Source organism: Pan troglodytes, chromosome 21, assembly GCF_028858775.2.
Source record: "Pan troglodytes isolate AG18354 chromosome 21, NHGRI_mPanTro3-v2.0_pri, whole genome shotgun sequence".
Taxonomy (NCBI): Eukaryota; Metazoa; Chordata; class Mammalia; order Primates; family Hominidae; genus Pan; species Pan troglodytes.
In genome coordinates, this window is record NC_072419.2 from 50094095 (window position 1) to 50100094 (window position 6000).

The following is a 6000-nucleotide window of genomic DNA, read 5'->3' on the forward strand; positions in this document are numbered from 1 at the left end:
AGAAAATTATTATATTAAAAAAAAAAAAGAGAAGCAGCAGCTGAGGCCAGACAGGGACAGTGACCTACTTAAGGTCACCCAGCAAATCCATGGCACAGCTCAGACTAGAACCTTCTCTTTTGTCTGCCAGACCAACAGCCTGTTCTTGATGATGGGTGAGAGTGAATGGAATTGAGGATTAAAAGTAATCATATTGCTCCCATCTTAAACTTACATTTTCCAGTCCCAATTTTCTACGAGTAATGTCCATTAAATAATTAATGTTCCTGAAAATAGTCTGGGCTCCCTCATGCCTTTTTATTCCTGGAACATCAAACCTTTTCAGATCATAATTAATTAAGACTCTTGATGTCCCCGAGAGGTAGCCAGACACCCGCAGAAACTTGGTAATTGGTTCCGCATACCAAGAGACACAGTCTGCATTCTAGAATTTCCCTGATTTGAGAAGGGGATGGGACTGGAGAGAGACTAACATGGCCCCGAGGGCTGCCACGCACCAGGCAATGTGCAAGTTGCTTCTCATATGTTCTCACGTCTCAGTCTTGTGACACTGGGAGGTATGTGGAATTATCCCCATTTTACAAATAGAGGCAATGGAGGCTCAGACCACCCAAGGTGGCATTCTTCAGCCTGGTGGCATTGAAGGAGGTGGCAAATCTGTGTTATAGAACTCATCACATTCTCACAAATTGAGGTCAGCGTGGTGATTGTTCTACGCTGTTTTTTGTTTTGTTTTGTTCTGTTTAGAGATAGCGTCTTGCTCTGTAACCCAGGCTGGAGTTCAGTGTGGTCCAACCATGGCTCACTGCAGTCTTGACCATCTGGGCTCTAGCGATCCTCTCACTTCAGCCTCCCAAGTAGCTGGGACTACAGGTGCATGCCACCACACCTGCCTAATTTTTTTATTTTTATTTTTTTGTAGAGACAGAGTCTTGCTGTGTTGCCCAGGGTAGTCTCAAACCCTTGACCTTAAGCAATCCTCCTGCCTCAGCATCCCAAAGTGCTGGGATTACAGGCATGAGCCACTGCACCTGGCCTATGCTGGTTTCAAAACACGCTTTGCTCATGGCTTGACCACACTTGGTCAGCGTGGCTGAGAGGAGTGGAGTGAGTGTTCCTGGGACGCACTAGGAGGGTAATGAGGAAGGGTCAGCAGAGCTGGGGCCTGGGGTTAGACAGAGGCCATGCTGCAAAGAACCTGCCTCCAGGCAAATAGCTTGTTTTGTGCTATTTCTAAATAACCACCCCTCACACCCATCAAAGCCTTCATGGGGGTACCACACACAACCACCCCTAGCTGTTCATTCATTCATTCATTCATTCGTTCAACAAATATTTACTGAGCACCTGCTATGTGCCAGGCACTGTCTCAGGCACTGGGGAAACAGCAGGGACCTCGGTGGTGACACAGACAATAAAGCAGCAGCAAGTTCATTACTGTGAACCCTTGAAAAATGCGGGAGTTGGGGTGCCGACCCCTTACCCCGTGCAGTGGAAAATTCTTGCATAACTTTAAAACTTAACAGCTTCACTGTTGGCCAAAGCCTTACTGATTACATAAACACTTGATTCACAGATATTTTCTATGTTTTATGCATTATATACTGTGTTCTTATAATAAAGCTGCAGAAAAGAGAATGTTATTACGAAAATCATAAGGAAGAGAAAGTCTATTTATTATTCATTAAGTGGAAGTGGATCATCACAAAGGTCTTCATCCTCGTTGTCTTCATGTTTAGGCTGAGGAGGAAGAGGAGGGGTTGGTTTTGTTCTCTCAGGGGTGGCAGCGGCGAAAGAGGTGGAGGAGGTGGAAGGGGAGGTAAGAGAGGCAGACACACTTGGTGTAATTTTATCACAAAAAATCTGCGTATAAGTGGGCCCGCACAGTTGAAACATGTGTTGTCCAAGGGTTGACTGTCATTCATTAATTACCCATTGTCATCCATGCAATGAAGGTCCAGGGTGTTGGGGGGCACTGTAGAGAGGGCAGTTAGGGAAGGCCTCTGTGCGGGGCTGACGTTTTAGGTTGAGAGCTGAAGGCTGGGGAGGAAGCAGCTGTGGAAGATGGGGAACAGTGTGCTGAGGCTCAGAGTGGGGGAAAAGTGCCATAGGATTGTGGACTGTGGACTGTGGACCAGAAAGAGGACTCCCATTCCTGCCACTCCTGCCCCAAGAAGGGGGAGCAGGTATGTGGGGAGGGCGGGGCGAGGTGGTCCTGGCCAGCTGAGAAGTAGTGTTGGAACATGAGGGTGCTTTAGCCCCGGGTTAGGAAATGGGCCATGGAGGGGTGGGGGCGAGGAGTGACACGGGCTGACTTAAGATGTGTAAGCGCCTTGTGGCTCCAGTGTGGACTGCAGGTGGGGGCAGGTAGGGGCTGTGGGTGGCTGCAGGGAGCCCAGGTAAGAGGTGCTGGCTGCTTGGTCTGAGGAGGGAGGGATGAGGCCTGAGCCAAGGGCAGACCCAGATATATCTAGCGCAGGGAGTGCACCTCACACAGGCTGACTTGTGGGTATTTGGAGACTCCCTCTGGGCCAGGGCAGGGACTTTTCTCCCATTCAATAGGTGGGAACACTGAGGCCTCCAAAGTGAAGTGATGTGCCTGAGTTCTCTCCGACAGGTGCAGCGCTACACAAGGCCTCTGCCCACCTTTGTGGCCTGGCTGGACCAGGGATCTTGTCCCTCAAGAAGTAAGCGAGTCCAGCTCAGGAGAGAACTCAGCCCTGCAGGTGCTCAGGGCAGACACAGCCTCGATTTACAGTGAACCCCTCCCCTGGACTGGACAAGGAGGGCTCAGAGAGGCTTGAGATGGAGCGGGGCTTGGGAGGAGGCTGCAGTCAGGTGGGGGAAGAAGATGAGAGGCCCGAGCACAGTTACATAATGACACTCAGCAGCAGCTGAGGACAGGCAGCTTTGACGGTGGTGGTGGTGGTGAGGTGGGGCGGGGTGGGGTCGGGGGTAGCAAGAGTGATCAGAGAGGCCTTCCTGGAGGAGGTGAGGAAACCACAGACCAAAGACGTGGCCAGCAGGGTGTGAGAGATGCCAGTGAGAGTGGAGGGTGGGTTTGCGTGGGAGAGACCCTCTCGGTGAGAGGATGGGGTGTGGGTGTTTTAGGATTAAGGGTGAAGCCTCATCATCTAGGCTGGGAGGCGGGAGGCCTGGCCTGTGGCCCCAGTTCTTCCCTGAGTGATCAGCTGCCTAGAGTGGCCAGTCACATCCCCTCTGGAGAGCCCTTTCCCCTAACTGAGCCTCGAGGGGGTCCTGGTTGTGGCAAAACAAGCATTCCCCATTCATGGTAAAAATAATCTCTCCAACCCTCTTAGAAGATCTGTAATTTCTTTTATTTCTTTCATATGGTATATGTTAAAAAGTAGTTAATTATTTAGATAGCATACTGTTAAAGACTGTATTACAAAGTTCATGTTTAATGCAGAAAAAGACATTTTTATAATCTTGTCTCTTGAAAAAGAGATACACACAATTTCTTGTGAATTAATTTCTTTTGAATTAATTATGTAATAAACGGTACAATTTGTTGACAAATATATCTTTGAAGGACATCTCATGATTAATTTGGGAGAATAAATGCATATGAAAGTGTAGATTGATGTTTCATTCTGTACGTAATTGAAAAACTGCTTTCATAGCCGGATGAGAGGGATTTGTGTGTTTTGTGCCTAAAATAAAAGCCATGGGATTATTGGTGAATTTGGAGGTTTTGTTTCAAATTGACTGTAAATAGGAGAGAAGGCTCCAAGCTGATGTTGGTAAGACCCACTCAGGGAACCCATTGTGGCGTGAATAGCTTTTTTCCCCTCCAATAAATGAAAAGTTAAATTGGTTGTGCCCATCTCTGTATTTTCTCTCTTTGTAATTGGTTTTTGTGGTGCTGGAAACATATGGATGTGTTTTATAAGAATTCTGATCAGATGGCACCAATGAAAGGTAGCACGAGGCACATCCAGTGAATTATCATTTCAGCGGTGCCCATTCACTTGTATTTCAACCTCACTGTCCCTGGCTTCCTGTTCTTAGCTAATATTCTGTTGTGGGTATAAATGAAACAGGTATGAGTAAGAATGTGAGCAACTGGAACTGTCAAACAGTCAACATCCTACAAACAAATGTAAAATTACAACAGTGATAAGATTCGTAAGATGCTTATAACACTGGAATATAGTCGGTGGCCAACAAAGGTTAGCCATGGTGATGACGATGATGAGGGCTCAGAGAGGGAGTGCTCTGGAGCTAAATTGCTGTGTGACCATGGGCAAGCTGCTTACCCTTTCTGTGCTTCAGTTTCTTCATTTGCAACATGGAGACAATTAAGGTATATGCCTCATAGGTTTGTTGTAAGGTTTAAATGAATGAACGTAAAAAGTGCTTAGAGTGTTCTGAGCAAATGGTAAGAGCTAAAAAATGTTACCTATTTTTAAAAATCATTATCACTGTTATTCTCATAATTAGTCAAGGAAGGCTTCCCAGAAGAAATGACTTGGAGCTGAGCTGTGAAAGATGAGTCAGCAGTAGCAAGGCAACAATGGAGGGATAAGCATTCCAGGCAGAAGGAACAGCATGTACGAAAGTCGTATGGTGGGAACAGACCGTGGTACATTTGGGGAGCCAAACAGGGCTAGTGGGGCTGGAGCAGAGTGATCAAGGAGGAGTGGGAGGAGACCTGAGGCTGGAGAGATCAGCTGGGGGCCTGAGGAGGTAGGGCCTAGGGGCTTTTTTTTAGGGCTGTTTATGCTGAAAGCAATAAATGCCAACAAGGGGTTTGTAAGCAGGGGAGAGGCAAGGTCTCCCTGTTGATTTGCAAAGCTCCCTCTAGTGGTTTTGGGGAGGGCTGAGGATGGCGGATGAGGCCTTTTGGTGGGGTGGGGCTGGGAGGGATGGAGAGATGATTGCAGAGAGGAGTCTAAGATGCGCGCCCGCAGGAGTTGGTGATGCATGTGGTGGTTGTGAAGGGTGAGGAAGAGAAAGGGGACAAGGACAACGCCCCTCTCTTTTGGTTTGTGTAGCCACTGGGTGGGTAGTGGTGCCTGAGAATGATGGTGTTGGGGGTGAGATTACTTCTCTGAGCCTCAGCTTCCTTATTTGTGCTCCCAGCCTGTGGTGGGGATTATTAAGTGAGAGAATGCATGAAAGAGCGGTGAGCGCAGCCCCCGCAACGTGTCTTTTTCCCCTAGACTCATTACCTTGGATCTGCTTCCTTCCTACCATTGGTGAAATGGAAGGTAAATATCACTCACGCCCAAGTCCCTGGATCTTGTTTCCTCATCTATACGATAGGGACAAGGGCCCTTAACCTACAGGTTTCTATGAGATTTACAGGATGACGCTTTATGTGAATGAAGGGCCGTGGGCAAGCCTGGGTCCGAGAGACGTTTCCTCTTCCTACCTCCTCCCTTCTGCAGCATGCCCTAACAGAAACTTTTTTTTTTTTTTTTTTTTTTGAGATGGAGTCCCACCCTGTGGCCCAGGCTGCAGTGCAGTGATGCAATCTTGGCTCACTCCAACCTCTGCTTCCCATGTTCAAGGGATTCTTCTGCCTCAGCCTCCCGAGTAGCTGGGACCACATGTGTGTGCCACCACTTCCAGCTATTTTTTTGTTTGTTTGTTTGTTTGTAAAGACAGGGTATCACCATGTTGGCCAGGCTGGTCTTGTACGCCTGACCTCGAGTGATCTGCCTGCCTCGGCCTCCCAAAGTGCTGGGATTACAGGCATGAGCCACCGTGCCTGGCCCTGACATAGGTACATTTACGTGCATGAAACGTATGTGTACATACTTTTGCTCACACATTCCTCCTGCCAATTTCTTCCCTCAACACACGCATACATGCACACACTTACACACACACTTATGGTACCCACCTCCACACATCCCTTGAAAAATTCAAACTCAGAAGGTCTCTAGAGCCCCACTTGCTATCAATGAAAAGACAATGCAAACCATATATATCATTTTAAGGTATCTTGTAGACACATTAAAAGTACAAAGT